Below are 17,288 nucleotides of genomic sequence, written 5' to 3' on the forward strand. Positions count from 1 at the left end.
TAAACCCTTATTGGAGATAACATTGGCAAATGTGTTCTCCCATGCAGTGACAGGAATCTTTAGGTAGCTTTTGGGGCTCTTGTATATGAAAGGGGGATTTTGCAAAAGAAGGATGTCTAAAAACACCTTATATTTTACTCTTATTGACACTCAAACATACTTCTGTCAATAAAGATCTCTCAGTAAAAGTGAATTTTCCTAATAAGCAGGTAACTGGTTTGGGCACCCCCCAGCCGGCCATCACCATCGCCATCGGAGAGAGAGAGGCTCCCAGCTGAGGCCCCTGGGAGAGCCCGCAGTTTGCAATTTCCTGCGTGTTCCCTCGGGTGTGAAGCACTCATTAGCCATCAGTGCGCTCCAGACCGGAGTGCTGGGCTGTCCCACAGCCGGCCTGGCCCCGGCCTCCTCTGGGGGAGGGGGATCCGGCAGCACAGAGGAGCAGGCCTCTCCTTGGCGATCCGCACGCTTCACAACCCCACGGCGTGTGCCGCGCCCCTGCCACACACCAAAGGGCTTCCTCTCCTCAGAAACACATGGAATCCCTGGCCCTCACTCACGCCATGACTACCGAGCCCTGTGATACCTTAGGCTGTATTTCATTATAGGAATCGACTTTCATTAGAAAGAAGTGCTTGTGCCCTGGCCAGTGTGCTCAGTGGTCAGAGCACCAGCCTGCGCACTAAAGGGCTGTGGGTCTGATTCCTGGTCAAGGGCACCTTCCTGGGTTGCAGATTCCTGGCCGGCGGTGGGGTATATGTGAGAGGCAACTGATAGGTGTGTCTGTCTCACATCAATGTTTTTTTCCTCTCTGCCCCCCACTCTCCCCCACTGCCACTCTCTGAAAAAGAAAGAAAATAAGAAATGGAAAAAATATCCTCAGTTGAGGATTAACAACAACAAAAAAGTGTTTGCAAGTTTTGATGGAAATTACTACAAACCCCAGATGATAGAGCAGCCACAACAAAAACACCGGCTCTAAGCCAGGGTGGTATTATTACCAAATTCTGTCCAAGTGTGGTTACGTCACGGTTCACATGAGTGCTCGTGGCCACATCCAGCCCTGGCCCCGTGTCCGCTCAGGAGGCCGCGTTTCAGGAACGCCATGGGCCTGAAAGCCACTCCGGTCGCGTCAGGAGGACATCAATGGGCCGTTTCATCCATTTCAAAGGCTCTGAAGAAGCAGCGACTCTGCCAGCTCTGGAGGCGGAAGTAGCACGTGTGGGAGTGAAAGGAAAAGAACACGTGACGACACGGCGACGAGCGCGCCTCCGCCTCCGGGGAGAGCAGGGAGGTGTCCGCACCGAGAGGCCAGAGAACGGGAACCACCGGGCCCGCGCCTGGAGGCGGCCTCTGCTCACGGGGCCTGCGAGCCCGGAATGGCTTTTTAACGGGTTCGAAACCAAACAGACCGACAAGCAAAAACCCAGTGGTGGTCAACAGAAACCGTATGTGGGTCACAGGCCTGAAATACTGACCATCTCACCCTGGGAGGGAAAGTGTGCCCAGCCTTAGGTTAGCGTTCTGCTGGGCTTCAAAGACGGTTTAAGCAAAGTCCTAATTAAAGACTATCACATCACATGGGACTTCATAGATGTTGGCTTTCCTCGTACTTGAGTTACGTTTGGAAATTTATGGATATGCCTCAGGATAAAAAAGTGGAGGAATTCAAGTGGCTAGAGCGTCGGCCTACTGACTGAAGGGTCCCAGGTTCGATTCCGGTCAAGGGCATGTGCCTTGGTTGTGGGCACATCCCCAGTAGGGGAGTGTGCAGGAGGCAGCTGATCGATGTTTCTCTCTCATTGATGTTTCTAACTCCCTATCCCTCTCCCTTCCTCTCTGTAAAAAAATCAATAAAATATATTTTTTTTAAAAAGTGGAGGATTTCATTGAGGGGGGGTGGCGATTCAAAGGTGGATCTGAAAGCTCTGTTTGGGAACTAGTCTGCTCTAGAAAACATTCGAGATTCATGAAGGGCGGCGGGGGTGGGGGGGTGCACGGAGCTCCCCGGCACCACGGGTCCAGTGTGGCTCAGCACCTGTGGGCTCCGACGCAGACTGAGGGGAGGTGGGGAGAGTGGACGCAGCCAGCTCGTGCCCTCAGCACGTGGGGATGTTTGGAAGCGACGCAGGCTCTCCTCTGGCCCAGCGTCTCTCCACCCTTCCTGGACGTGCTCAGCTGTCGGTGGCCTCCGTGCCAGGGAGCGTGCGGACTTGAGGAATACGCAGAGCCACGTGCACCTCAGCGGTCACAGCCTACACCAAACCAGCACTGGAGAAGCTGGCGTGTTGGAAAGCTTGGGGAACGAGGCCTGCATGGCGGGCTTTGTGTGCGCGCTGCGCTGTGTGCTGGCCTCTCTATTGTTCCGGCTTCACCGGAGCGCAGCTGCTCTGAGACTTGGTCAGTTCCGTTCACAGCATTTCTGGTTGCCTCGCTGTATCGGAAATATTTGTTTGGTGACCACAGCTCCGTTCGTTTTTGATGCTGAATTGGAAAATGCTGTTTGTCCTTTGGGAATGTTCCAGTTAATGAGGAACAGATGGTGGTCTGAGAGGTACGGAACTTGTTGACTAGTAGGAAGATCCTCTCGGTGTACAGTTAGGGCTCTCTCTGTAGCAGGGAGATTTCTGAAGTAACGTGGAATGATGGAGTGGAAAATAACTGTATCGTAGTTCATAGTTCAAATACAAGGCAGTTATTATCAATGCATCCATGTATATACATCTGTAACAGACAACTATTAAGTCCTTCCTAAGTGTCAGGGACCCTTCTGAGTACAGATTCACTCTTTGGTGTGTTTTTTTAAAAATTAAACACACCAACCATTTTATTGAGGTGTGGTTGGCATACAAACGGCTGTATATAATCAATGTGTACAATGTGATAAGTATATACCTGTGAAACCATCACCACCATCTGTACCAGAAACACACCCATTACCTTCAAAAGTTTCTTCCCACCCTCTTAATGTATTATTGTGTGTGTACGTGATAAGAACACTTAACATAGGGCCTGCCCTCTGCGCAGGTTTTAAGTGTGCGATACAGCATTGTTAGCTACAGGCCCTGCGCGTACAGCAGACCTCTAGGCCTTCCTCGTCATGCATGACCAAGACAAACACCTCTGCCCTTCCCCTCCCCAACCCCTGGCAACCACCATTCTACTCGCTGCTTCCAGAGTTTATTTTAGATTCCACAGATAAGTGGAACTATGTGATATTTGTCTTTCTGTGACTGGCTTATTTTACTCAGTCCTCTGGGTTCATTCATATTGTCACAATTGGCAGGATTTTTCTTATTAAAGGCTGAATAATATTCCATTGTGTGTGTGTGTGTGTGTACCACAAGATTTATAGTGTACACTCCTGAATTTTGACAAATTTATAGTCATGTAAGCACCACTATAATGAAAATGGACAACAGTTCCATTACCCCCACACACTCACACACAAATTCCTCCCCTGCACCTCCCCCCACACACACCTGTCATCAACTGATCTGCTTTCTGTCTCTGTTTTTGCCTTGTCTAGATGGTCATGTAAAAGGACAGTTCTATTTCTTCCTTTCTGATCCATTTGCATCTTATTTCTTTTTCTTGCCTATCACTCTGGCAAAGACCTCGCTATATTGATGAAAGAAGACATCTTTGCCTTGTTCCTGATTCTAGAAGGAAAGCTTTTGGTCTTTCAACACCAAGTATGATGTTAGCCAAAAGCCAAGTCAAGTTGACACGTAAATTGGAACTCCGAGAGGTCGGGGATGTGGCGTGCTGAGCGCCTGGACCCATGTCCAGCACACAGGTCAGGGAATGCCAGACTCCGTTCTGGGCCATGTGCATGCTCTAAACCCAACACAGGAGAGATCCACTCCCAGAGTTACACAGCAGGAAGGGGTGCAACTGAGATAATTACTCAGAAGACCATTGTGAGGATTGAGCAAGGTAATTTGTTTAAAGTACTTAGTGCCTGCATGTAGTCAATATTCAATAAATTGCAACTAGTATCTGATGAACGACAGTGTATCTCAGTTCTCTGGTCTTGAAGAGCCGACCACATGTTCATAAATGCATGCGGTTTCCTTTACTTGCCATGTTATGGTGGATGAACTGCTTAGACTGTTATGGACTCATGAATCATTCAGAAAACATCGTTCATATGCTCTGGGTTTGATTAAAATTCAAGTGCATTTACACATCCCCTTTCTGCAATTTCAGTGCCATCCACCTACTAATAGAAACTGGATCCCTACCCTGATGATCCTTCTATATCTCATTGACTAGGATTCCATTCAGTTGGAGCCAAGAAGGCTGTCTTTTCTTTGTGAAAAAAAGCAAAAGCCACACTTTTGCAACTGAGGAGTAACAAAAATCTGAATTCAGCCTGAAATTCTAAACTCACTAATTTTCAGGGGCTTCTGACCTGGGCCTAAAGGGATAGCCCTCAGTTTATAAAATATTCCCACTTCCTTGGTTTCTGCTACGATAACTGGTGCAAATACAGACATCTCTAGATTCACTCCCCCCAAAAGCCACCAAGATGCTCCAAGGCCTTTCCCAATGTCTCACCAAATGTGGCTGATGGGACCTCCTCAAAGCAAACCCCTGAATTGTGACACCATCATAAAGTGATTTCTTAAATTTCTTCCATGAGGGAATAAAGTGTATGCATATAAGATAGGAGTTATAACGTTACATACGCCTGTTTCTACAGGAAAATCAACTTCACTGCTGGTATACAAGTCTTTTGGAGGAAACCCTGAGTGAAGACTGCCTGTATACCTTTTTTCAACATTGCGAACCCGCATTCAGCCGGGCCTGGGCACCGGGAGAATTTTCTAGGCGCTTACATTTAATGATTCACATTTGCAGTTACGCAGGTCAATACCGAGCTTCTGAGCATGCATCAAGTTGAAGGGTTTTGAGACTTGAAACAGAAACAACCGTGACGGATACACTTAGGAAAACCATGAACAGTGAGTCACAGACTTGCCCATCCCTGGGGCTCCCCCAACACAATTCTTAGTTACCCAAGTAAGAGAGGTAACCAGATGGCAACAGTGTGCGCTGAGTGACATGGGAGTGGATGGACCCGATGTCTTAAGGGCTGAATTAGTGAGCGAAGGTGCTGGGGTAGCTGAGAGGCAAGAGGGACTTTTGTGATTAACTCTCAGCTCTGCGACCTCACCTCGCTCCTTTGCTGATGTCCCCTCTTCAAAAGAGCCAGGAAGGCTAGACTGCCCCTCTTCCCACACTCGGCCACGGACTGATTGTGGGTATGCCCCCAGGGTTCATATGTTGAACCCCTAAACCCCAAGGTGAAGGTGTCAGGAGACGGGGCCTTTGGGGGGTGATTAGTTCATGAGGGTGGAGCCCTTAGAAGACAAGACACCAGAGGGCTTGCTCCCTCCCTCCCCTGCCATGCGAGGACGCAGTCAGAAGGCGGCTGAACCAGGAAAAGGGTCTCACCAGGACCCGACCACATGGGCACCCTGACCTCCAGCCCCCAGGCGGTGAGAAATACTTGTAAAGGTCTGATGTTCAAGCCCCAGGTCCATGGGATTCTGCTTGAGCAGCCAGAGCAGACTCCAAAACATTCTCCTCTCTGCTTTGCGTGGAGACGAGGAAGCTGTGGAGGAGATCTGGGAGCGAAGGCTCTGGAGAGAGACAGTTAACTCAAAAATGACATTTGGGGAGAGAAACCCCGCCCGCGGGGTGCTTGCAGGTCTCTGTGGTGCCAGCTCCTTTCTGTGAGCTAATTCGTTCCTGTTTCTAACCGTCCATTTCCAAGTGTCTGAGGATCAGTTTCTCATGATCTTTCCCAGCTTTTCATGATGCTGATAGCTCGGCAGCCAAGGACAGCACAACCACAGAATACATTTCATTTTGCTTAGATTTCATTTTGTTCCAAGGCCCTATGCTTTGACACCCTACAGACAGAAATTCTTTGGAAACCCTGTGCCAATTTAAACGAACTTGTTGGGAGATAGTCTCAACTCTAGAATGTTTTTATTTTTTGCTGCAAATAGTTTTGGCCTCTGAGTGGATGTGTGTTCCCTGCTGAGTGTTTACTTTGATGTTTCATTGGAGATAAACCATTTAATTCAATTTGATTTGATTTAGTTCAACTCAGCTAAATTCCATCACACTTATTAATACCTACATTTATAGATATAGCAATTTGCTAGGCATTTCAGTCCCAGTCCCCAAATTTGAAAACTCAGAGTCTAAGTGGGAAGAGGGGGAAATCTAAGATAATTTTAAGCCAAAGCACGTGATGAGGAGAGGACAGGGCCGATAAAGATGAGCAACTTCACCACACTCTCCCGCCATGTCCATGGCAGACACTGCGGGTCATCGCTGCCTCAGCTCTGTGGCAGGGGAGTCCCAGCATCTTCCTCAGTCAGCATTACCCAGCGACTAGCAGTGGTCTGGTACCTGAGGCCCTTATCCGATCCCTGGAATTAATTACACAAATGCTCAGATGGATTCCAAAATGGGAGAACTTCGCTTGGGCCTGTGTCTGTAGGCTCTGTGCTTAAGACAACAGAGTAGCTTGGTAATTTCAAGGATTTGATGGTTGAGAATGAATTAGAAGAAAATGAATCTTTACTGAATTTTTTCCAGTCGACTCACAAGCATGAATTTATACACAGGACTACAAAGAGGCATTTGGGAGATTAATGAGAGAGTTTTGAAATCTGAAATGGAGACTGTAATTTCCAAATCTGCAAAGTGTATTGAGACTCAGATGAGCAAGCTCCCATTGTACTTTTCCAGTAATTAATCATGTGATCTTGGGCAATTCTCAACCCTTCTGTGCACTTGAGCTTCACCATGGGTTAGGAAGTGTAATGTTTTTACAGCATTTTTAAATAAATGATCTGGATTCGGCACCCTAATATAAATAACAGATAAAAGTGCAAAGTGTCTGGCTGAAGATGAGGCTTGGAGCCTGGCCCTGACCCCCATTATCTTCCCCTCAGCCTCCCCCCCGCCCCAATCTTATGGAATCCTCTGGAATTTCTGCAAGGAATGTTAGCAATTAAGGAACACATTTTGATAACTAAACAAGAGGTTCTTTAAGTACTGTTCCAACTCTGTATGTGTTAATGAACATAAATCAGCTAGATCCGACTCTATACAGTGTGCCAGGCATGATGGCAATGACAAACTCCGGAACTCCTGGGTCTGAGGGGAAGATGAGCAGATGGAGCACATGATCAGGCCTCTGCTTTGCTGTGGGCCCCGCACCTCCACACACTCACTCATGAGGTCCCCATATTGGACCTTCTGTGTAGCCATCTGATGGTTTTCATATTCCTCTGCTCCCACTGCGCGTGACAGGCTGCGGTCACCTCTGTGTATTTAAATCAGAGGAATGAATAATCTTCTAATGGACTTGGAGGCCAGATTGTAAGTTCACTCTGTCTTTAGCATTTTGACATTTTCTTCTTGACACCAGTTCAAAAACAAATTAGAAGACCTTCCAGGGGCTGTATTTATAATGCCACAAACAGACTCGTTGGATCCTGCACTTCACTGGGCCATCAAAGAGTCAGGGCCTCTGAAACGTACTGTGTGGCTACCTCCTTTAAATCATATATAATTATATATCCTATCTAATAAAGACAGAATATGCAAATTGACCATAACTCCACAACAAAGATGGCGGTGCCCACAGCCAATAAGAAGGGAATATGCAAATTGACGCAACAAGGTGAGAGGTGGAAGGGGGCTCTGGCCAGAGTGAAGGCGGTGCCAATAGCCAGGGGAAGGAAGGCCTATTCTTGCACAGATCTTCGTGCATCGGGCCTCTAGTGTACTTATAAAGGTTTGTGCTCTAATGGTAGCATAGGAGATGTCTGGTGATTTGGTTCTTGCATTCAAGGTCTCCAGTTGCTCAGGCCTTGACCAGCTAGGGGGTTGCTGGAGAGTGTTTACAGGTTCTTTACACCATCCCATTTATGATTCAGTCTTGCTGGATTTGAAACTGAACTCACACAAGGTGAAGAAGACAAGTTAAATCAGTTCACAAAATCCTGCTTTTTGATCGCTCACTCATAAATAGCTAACGAGACCTCTCTGGTACATCCCTTCTGGTATAAACTCACAATTTTGCAAGCTCTTATGTTTCTGAAGAAAGTGGATTGTTCATAGGGGACCCAGGGCCTCACACAGACCCTAGTAAGCAGCAAAAAGAACATGAGGACAAAGAAGCTTAGCCAACATCCAGCCGGACTGGGAACCAATGTCAGGCGCACTCACTTGAGCTGGAGGTGAGGAGCATTAGAAATTATTTTAAATGAGAATTCTCTTTAAAAGGAGAGGAGTCCAAGGGAATCGTAATATGTTGGGCTCCCAGCTCAGGAAGAGGGTTTTGGACCTGGAGAACAGATCAGACTTTCTCTAACTTGCATTTCCTTGTCTGAACTCCACCCCGAAATGCTAACAATGCTGTAGCCCCATGGACTGCTGTCTCGATGGACAGAGCCTTAGGAACCCCCTCCCAGGCTGCCTCAGACCTCCTGCACTTGAGTTTCTGCAGCAGCTCCTACGAAGAAGGAAGTTGTAAGCTGCCTATGTGTGCTTACACTTGCTTAGTGAACTCCTACTTGTCCTTCAGGATGTACTAGCTTAAGCATTGCCTCCTCAGGTAGCCTTCCCTGACTTTGCTATAGAATTGGCGGCTGATTGTAGATTTGCATGATTATTTGTTATTATCTGTCTTCACTCAACCAAAACTCAATGAGAGCAGAGTTTAATAGAATAGTTAACATTTACTGAATATTAATACCATATGGACATGTATTGGTTCACTTGATTCTCAGAGCAGGGATTCTGCTAGGTGCTAGGAAGTTAAAGGTAATATAACCTGTCACCACCCTCTGACCTTAGAGTCTAGAACAATGGTTCTCAGGAGAGGCCATTTGCCTCCCAAGGGACATCTGCCTGGCAGTTTTGGTTGTCACCCCTGGAGGGAGGGGTGTGCTGGGGGCATCCAGTGGGTAAAGGCCAGGGATGATGCTAAATATCCCACAACACACAGGACAGTCCACAGCAAAGAGCTATCTGGCCCACAATGTCAACAGTGCCGAGTTTGAGAAACCCTGGTTGGGAAAGTGAAATCATGTGTAAGACTCTACGTGCAATCAAGTGTTAGCATGTGACAGAACCGGGATCGTGGGGACGCGGTGGGGACTCAATGGACAGGGTGACCCAATCTATGCGGTGGGACCAAAAGGGGGCCTCGGAAGACGAGCAGATGCTGCCCTGGCGGATGGAGGGTCTGGGCAGGCAGCTGCACGAGCCAAGGCCAGGGGCAGGGAATGCTGTGGCCTCTTAGGGCCTGGGGGTTAGTGTTGGGTTCCAGTCCTGCTTTTAGAGGAGTCTAAGCACCAGTTTGTCTTTAAGAACTCATGCCTCTAAATCAAAATAAGTCGCCATCAAGTTTTAGTTTTGGCACGGAAGTGAGAAAACACTCTAATCTAAGGAAAACCCCAGTACTGATTCTGAAGCGTGTTGCGGCCATTCAGTATTTCTGATTCTCTTTGAAGGGCTAAGGTCAAGTCAATGAAATTGGCTTTCCCACCCGAGAGCTCCAGGTTCTAGTCTGAGAAGGACAGAAAAGTGAAGTAATTGCACAGCAAGCCTCCCTGGCCAAAGAGCACAGTGAGGTCAGCAGCCGAGAAAAGAGTTCTGGAATTTGCTAGAACTTCATGCACTTTTCCTGGGGCCGTCACTTTGCTAACAACTCGAACTTCCCCCCCGTCCTGCAGGATGGACGGCAGCCTGCGCAGAGCCTCTCCGCGGGAGACCCCCTATGAACAGAGGCTAGAAAGATGTTTTCTGGAAACGCTGCCTTGTGTAGTCAGAGCCTACATGTACTCCGGCCCAGGGAAAAATCAGGAATGAGACGTCAGGATAAAAGAAAGGCCTTGCTCTGGCCGGTATGGCTCATGGGTTGGAGCGTCATCCGTGCACCAGTCTCGGGTTTGATTCTCAGTCAGGGCACCTACCCAGGGGGCAGGTTCTTTCCCTGGTGGGGGCACATACAGGAGGTAACTGACTGATGTTTCTCTCTCACATTTGTTTCTCTCTCTCGCCTTCTCCCACCCTCTCTAAGAATCGATGAACACATATCTTCTGGTGAAGAGGAAGCAAGGGAGGGAGGGGAGGAGGGAGTGGGAAAAGAAGGGTCTGAATCTGAGAACACAGGAGAAATGTGCTAAGTGGGCCCCTGAACAGGAAGTGAGTCCCATAAAGCTCTGGCTGATGCAGCGGGCGGACTCTCCTGACGGCCTGGCAGATGTTCCACCCTCTTCTCGGGGCACAGGGTAGAGTTACAGGAACATCACGTGCTGGGTAAGTGGTCAAACCATTAGAAACAACAGCATAAAAGCTGAGAGCTTTGGCAGGTGTGAGCCTTTTCAGGAGCCTGGCTTGCAGCTGAGCTGCGCATCTCTGAGGAGCTGCGTGACACTGAGAAGGGGAGTTTGTACTGGGGGTCCCCACTCGCAGCGGAATGCCACCGCCCGCTCCCTGGACGGCCTAGCCGGCCGCTGGCTGCCCGCGCCATGGGACAGGGGAGCCCAGAGCCCGTGTTCCAATGCAGGAGGCCACACCCCGGACACTGCTGGCCAACGGACCGGAGGGGGACCCCGGCCAGGGAGGGCGAAGGCGCGTGTGAGCGGACGGGGAGGGTGGGAGCGCTTCTGAAGGAGAGAGGGGCTGCGGCACCGGAGGAGCGGTCAGCGGCAGGGCCACCGATGTATGCGAGAGGCGGCTGCAAGGCAGGAGCTCGGTCCTCGGGGCAGGGAGCATCGCCCTGTGTGGCCCGCTGAGCCGGGCCGATGACACGTCCTGTCGCACCACCAGAGGAGGGGACGCTTGTGTGAAGGGGTGGAAAGCGTATCCCGTGATTTGGAAAACTTGAGTGGTTCTTTACGACCATTGCCTCTCGCCGCTCTCACTTGACGGGCTTCTTCCTTCACCGTCAGTCTTGCTTTTCTCCTCCTGCCATCTCCCGGGGCGGGAGGGAGGCTGTCACTGCGGGGCCTGCTCTGGGGCCGACCCCACCGGGCACCAGGGGCCTGAGAAGGGCCTGTGGCTGAAGCCCCCCAAGGCCAGCTCCGCCGCCCCCGCCCCCGGCCCGGAGCCGTGGCCTTGTTCTCCCTCATCCCACAGCCCATCCAGCCGCCCGGACGCCACCTTCTCACCCACGAGGGCGCTGTGCCTGCTCTGCTTCTCTCTGGGGACTCGGAGCCCGCGGGCAGGAAGGCCTTTTGCTCCCCGCTCCCCGGGACAGCGCGGGCCCACCCAGCACCGCCAGACAGTGCGCTTCAAGGCACAGCTCTTGGGGCCCAGGATCTCCACGTGGGGGGTGGCCGGGGGAGGGCCGGTGGGGACCAAGAAGCACTGTGGGCACAGCACCCCGTCTGTCTGCTCTGGCCCTGCCCAGGCCGGTCCACGTGCCATCCCCTCACGCCCAGGTTCCCACCTCTGCCCGGAGAGCTCAGGCGGCCTCAGGTGGTCTCCGCTCCCCCTCCCCCCCCTCTCTGCCTCGCTGGCTTTGATTCCACTCTCAGCTCCTTCCATTCTAGATCTGTCTGTTCCCACCCTCGGTCCTCTAGGCCCCTGCTCCTCCCGATGCCTGAGAAGAGGGAACACACACTGACGTTTCTCCCCCAACGGGCCTTCTTCGCTGGGCTTCCCCGGGATCGTGTCTACATGGGGCCCCTCAACCCACCCAGAGGCCCCACTTCCCGCCAACGCGGCTGCTGGAGCCAGAACCCCCACCTGCGGCCGGCCAGGCGGCTGTGCCGGGAGAGAGGGTCCCACACCAGCTTCGGTGGCCTCTTGGACCTCAGCGGCCGTGCGGGGCCGTGTGGGGGGCTCCTGTTCAGGGCCTGCAGGCAGGTTTCTCTCTGCCCACAGCGCCCAGGGCGGCTTACTGCACGTGCCGGCCATTGGTATCGGCTTGTTACGGCCCAGAAGGCAAACCAACACGAAGTGTGCTGTGAGTTTTTCATAAATGTGGCTGTTCGGGCATTTGAATAACGGTGCTTGATGGGAAATTAAAATGAGGTATTAAAATTTAAAAAGTAAAACATGTCTTAAAATTTAAGACTTTACTTTTAAAAAACACTTAAATAATTGGCAAGGCCTATTTCGTAAGAGCAATTCACGTGCACAAATACTGATGGCAGGGCTAAAGGGCCCAGCGCCGTCTAGACAGAGATGAACTTGGAGCGGCTCAGACTTGGAATGAGGGGAGCCCTTCTGTCAGCCTCGGTTCAGCAGCCTCAGTTCTCAGTTCTGGCTAAGAGAGAACTCAGGGCCAAGACGCAAATTATAAGAGAGAGTTTATTTAGAAAGTCACAGAGGAAGAAGTGAGCTGTAGAGGAAACCAGCTCAGGAACAAGTTTCAGCAGAAGGGCCCTGGAGCTAAGGAGGGAGAGAGATGGGCCTTGAGAGATGGAGGGAGAGGTTTGGGGAGTCGCAGGGGCGGGGAGGGGGTGAGCACCCCTGGGGAAAGAAGGAGGGGGAAAAGGCGCTAGCGTGTTCCATAAGGAAAGCTGGGTCCTCCATCCTGAGGGCTTATTTTTGGTAAATTTTTTAAAAATTGATTTCAGAGAGAAAGAGGGAGAGAGCAACAGAAACATCAATGATGAGAGAGAATCATCGAGCGGCTGCAGCCCCCAAGCCGGACATGGACCCTGACGGGAGTCAAACGGCTGACCTCCTGCCCCCCAGCAGCTGGGCCCTCGTGGGGCTTTTATAGAACATTCATCAGCTCTCCTGGCGTGTCTCCTCGGGGTCGTGGTCTCCACTGATTGGTCGGCACGGGGGTCATTAGTCAGTGCAGCTGGTCCTAATGTCAGCCGTAGCGCCGCCCTGCCTGGTCTTGCTGCTCTGCTGGGCCTGGAGCTGAAACGCAGCGAAGCCTTCCTCTCCCCGGGGGCTCACGCTTCAGGGCGTGGCTGTGCACGGGCTCGGAGTTTGTCCGTCGTTAGGCGCCTGGGGCTCTCCCTCCTGGACCTCTACGCCTGGCCCATCGTTCCTGAACTGCTCAGATATAAATGAGCTGTTATTACACTGACGAGCACGGCTCTCGCCCAGTTCAGCAGGAGTTACTGGAGCGCTGCTTCCGAGAGCAGCTGGTGGTGCCTGGCTGTGGTGCTGATAGGTGGTTGCCTGTGGATTAACCACTTCTGCAGACAAACATTTAGGAGCAAAAGCAGGTGGAGGAGATAAGGTGGGGGGCGAGCCATAACAAGGTGTATCTGGAAGCTTTTCTGAAGGCACTGTAGCCGTAACCAAGGTCATCCTGCTTTTTCTGTTGAAGGTCAGCAAATCTCCTGGGACGGGGGCGACTGAAAGTCAGAGCCTGCATCTTCTAAAGTTAGTTCCTAGGATTCTTATGTTCATCTGCAAGCTACATATTAGTCAGAGTCCACATTTACAGAAACAGTGTCAAAAGAATGGTAGGGCCTGGAAGGCATGGCTCAGTGGTTGAGCGTTGACCTGTGAATCAGGAGGTCACAGTTCAATTCCCAGTGAGGGCACATGCCCAGGTTGTGGTCTCAACCCCCAGTGTGGGACATGCAGGAGGCAGCCGATCAATGATTCTCATCATTAATGTTTCTATCTCTCTGTCCCTCTCCCTTTCTGAAATCAATAATAAAAATATATTTTTCAAAAAATAAAATATATATATATATATATATATATATATATATATATATTTCAAAAAAAAAAAAATGGTAGGGCCGAAACCGGTTTGGCTCAGTGGATAGAGCGTCGGCCTGCGGACTGAAAGGTCCCAGGTTCGATTCCAGCCAAGGGCATGTACCTTGGTTGCGGGCACATCCCCAGTAGGGGTTGTGCAAGAGGCAGCTGATCGATGTTTCTCTATCATCGATGTTTCTAACTCTCTATCCCTCTCTTTTCCTCTCTGTAAAAAATCAATAAAATATATATTTTTTAAAATGGTAGGGAGCCGAAACCGGTTTGGCTCAGTGGATAGAGCGTCGGCCTGCGGACTGAAGGTCCCAGGTTCGATTCCGGTCAAGGGCATGTACCTTGGTTGCGGGCACATCCCCAGTAAGGGGTTGTGCAGGAGGCAGCTGATCGATGTTTCTCTCTCATCGATGTTTCTAACTCTCTATCCCTCTCTCTTCCTCTCTGTAAAAAATCAATAAAATATATTTAAATAAATAAATAAAAATGGTAGGGTAGGTTACAAATCCCCACTGTTACCGAACCAGCATAGAGCAGCTCAAGGTAACACATACTACTATTGCCAGGAAGAGAGAGAGACTTTTCCAGGAGTCTAATGCAATCGAAAATCTACCCGCAAACAGATTCTTTTTAATTCCCTGTAGTTATTTTAATGTTCCAGCCACTCGTGGTTTTGTTTTTTAAGATTTAAAGGTAAAGCACCCCTCCAAAACTGCTTCCTCTCTATCTAGAACTGGCCTCTACAAATGCAGAGTTCTGGCTGTATTTTGTAGGGCAGGGAAGGAAGTTGTCTTGGATATTGATAAACAACAGATAACAGGAAGTATTTGCCTGCTGGAATCATGTCCCCTCCCTCTCAGATAAAGACCTCCCTGAGTCCCACCCACTCTCTGATCTTTTCTTTTGTCTGGGCCTGAAATGAGTGAGCCAGATCCGTGGTATGAACAGCATCCTCTGTGGAAGGCTGTTGGAAGATGTCCGGGTTCCGGTGCCTCATTAAATCAAACACATGTTCTGAGCAATTAAAACACCCTTAGAGACACTGTGTTTGCATGTCTCTCTTCTAACAACAAAGGAAACTGAGTGAGTGAGATCGGACGTCTGGGCCTCATTGCCATCAGCAAGCTCGGGAGTCCTCTGAGAGTTCAGTCTTTGCTTCTCGGGTTTCCTGTCACTTCTTCCAATACAGACTCTCCTCATTTCCAATGTCTCAGGCTCCTCCTTCCTTGACCTCGGAATTCTCTCACTGGAATATTGTCTGGCCTCTCAAGAAGGTTGTGGAGCGTCTGTAGCCTGACGCCTCCCTGGTCTGAGAGGTCCTGTGACCTTGTCAGTGGCAGGCTGGTAAAATCATGAAACATTTTCATTCTCCTTCAAGAATGAAACCCGCAGCAAATCTAGTTTCTATTATTCCTGCAGAAAGGTTTAGCTGTATGTGTTCTACTTGGAGGTAGTCCTTATAAAGAAAATTGACAACAGAGTTATGTCCCCTCACTTCAGCATTATATGAGGCGATTCGTTCTGTTGTGAGGTATGATAGCAGTTCTACAAGTTTAAAAATGATTTTGACTCATGATTAGAAGGTGAAAATAGATGCCCAGAATTGGCCCACATGTTTGCCCAATACCCTTGAGGTTTTATGTATTAGTTTGTTTGTTGGCAATTGTATACAAGAGTAATTTATTTTCCCATGATTTTATATCTTTAAGTTCCACAGAAAAGGAAATCAGAGAGTGAAAAGCCTAAGAAAAGGCAATAGTTAATAACTAAGTGGCCTAATTTAATTTATAAATCCGTTGGACTTGCTTAAAAAGTAAGAGCATATGCTCTTCACGGCTGAAGAGTGGGGACTCATCAACCCCTCCCAGGCTCACCATCTGCCCTCTGCGCTCGGCCTCTGCTCACTCCAGGGGGAGGGACCGCCCTGTCTCGGGATGCCCACATCCACAGGGACAGATTCACCCACCGCCTCAAACAACTAATAAACAGAAACAACATATGAAAATGTTTTCCAGGACTCTGGGCTTCGGGCAGTGACAGACAGTGACCCTTGAGAAATAGGAAACAAAGGCAGAAAGGCCTACAATTGCCCCAGCTGACTGCCCGGGTCTCCAGAATGGAGGTCAGGGAGGGGAGCCTGGATGGGGCTGGGAGCCAGCCCGAGTGAAGAGGCTGGAGCTCAAGTCCAGGGAGATCAAGGCAGGGAGAGCTCACAGTGAAAATGCAAGACGGGAGGGGGAGGGGAGGACTTCAGAGAGAGAGAGAGAGAGAACTTCAGAGAAAGAGGACTAGAGAGAGAGAGAGAGAGAGAGGACTTCACAGAGAGAGAGAGAGAAAGAGAGAGACCTAGTAGGTCTGCAGAGCACTAGTATGCCTGAGTATTCAGCAAAGAACGAATCAACTCGTGCAGGTGAAAAAATACAAGAGGCAAGGAAAAGAAGCTCCAAAACGATGCGAGGAGAGCGCCCGGAGTTAACCGGATGTGTAAGGAAGCCCTTTCTCTACCCCACTGGCCACGTCCGCCCCTCAGGCACTGTCCGTCCCTTGGGCCCTGTCCGCCCCTCGGGCCCTGTCCGCCCCTCGGGCCCTGTCCGTCCCTCGGGCCCTGTCCCCCCTCGGGCCCTGTCCGCCCCTCGGGCCCTGTCCGCCCCTCGGGCACTGTCCGTCCTCGGGCCCTGTCCGTCCCTCGGGCCCTGTCCGTCCCTCGGGCCCTGTCCGCCCCTCGGGCCCTGTCCGTCCCTCGGGCCCTGTCCCCCCTCGGGCCCTGTCCGTCCCTCGGGCCCTGTCCGCCCCTCGGGCCCTGTCCGTCCCTCGGGCCCTGTCCGTCCCTCGGGCCCTGTCCGTCCCTCGGGCCCTGTCCATCCTCGGGCCCTGTCCGCCCCTCGGGCCCTGTCCATCCTCGGGCCCTGTCCGTCCTCGGGCCCTGTCCATCCTCGGGCCCTGTCCGTCCCTCGGGCCCTGTCCGTCCCTCGGGCCCTGTCCGTCCCTCGGGCCCTGTCCCCCCTCGGGCCCTGTCCGCCCCTCGGGCACTGGGTCGAGTACTCAGAAGGGACCCGCCGCACTGCAAGGCGGAGGCTGTGGGGCCAAACTCCCCGCTGTCTACAAGAGACAGGCTTTAATAATAAAGACACGACTAAGTTATAAGTAAAAGTCTAGACGAAGACATACCAGGCTCACTCGTCAGAAAGAAAACGGAAGGTGGCCTGTGACTACGGAACAAAGTACAGTGTAGGAGGAAACTCTGAGGCAAGCAGGAGGGTAATTTCATGCTGTGAAGGGTCAGATGATCAGGACTGCTTTCCAGAGCCCAGGTCCGGCCCGGGGCCAACCGAGGTTTGTTTTTCTTGGTTCGCTGCAGAGATGGTGGCGAGGATCTGAGGGCCGCCGGCCGCAGCCTAATGGGGAACAGGACACGGCCCATCGCCGCAGGAACGTGGGGGAAGGACCAGAGCGGGGAGGAGGCGGGGACCCTAAAGAGAAGGGGGCGGTGTTCACGTGTGTGTGCAAGGAGGCCTGACCCGGGTTGGCATCAGAGCTGACCCCAGTGCCCCCGG

The sequence above is a fragment of the Eptesicus fuscus genome, chromosome 10, assembly GCF_027574615.1.
Source record: "Eptesicus fuscus isolate TK198812 chromosome 10, DD_ASM_mEF_20220401, whole genome shotgun sequence".
Classification (NCBI taxonomy): Eukaryota; Metazoa; Chordata; class Mammalia; order Chiroptera; family Vespertilionidae; genus Eptesicus; species Eptesicus fuscus.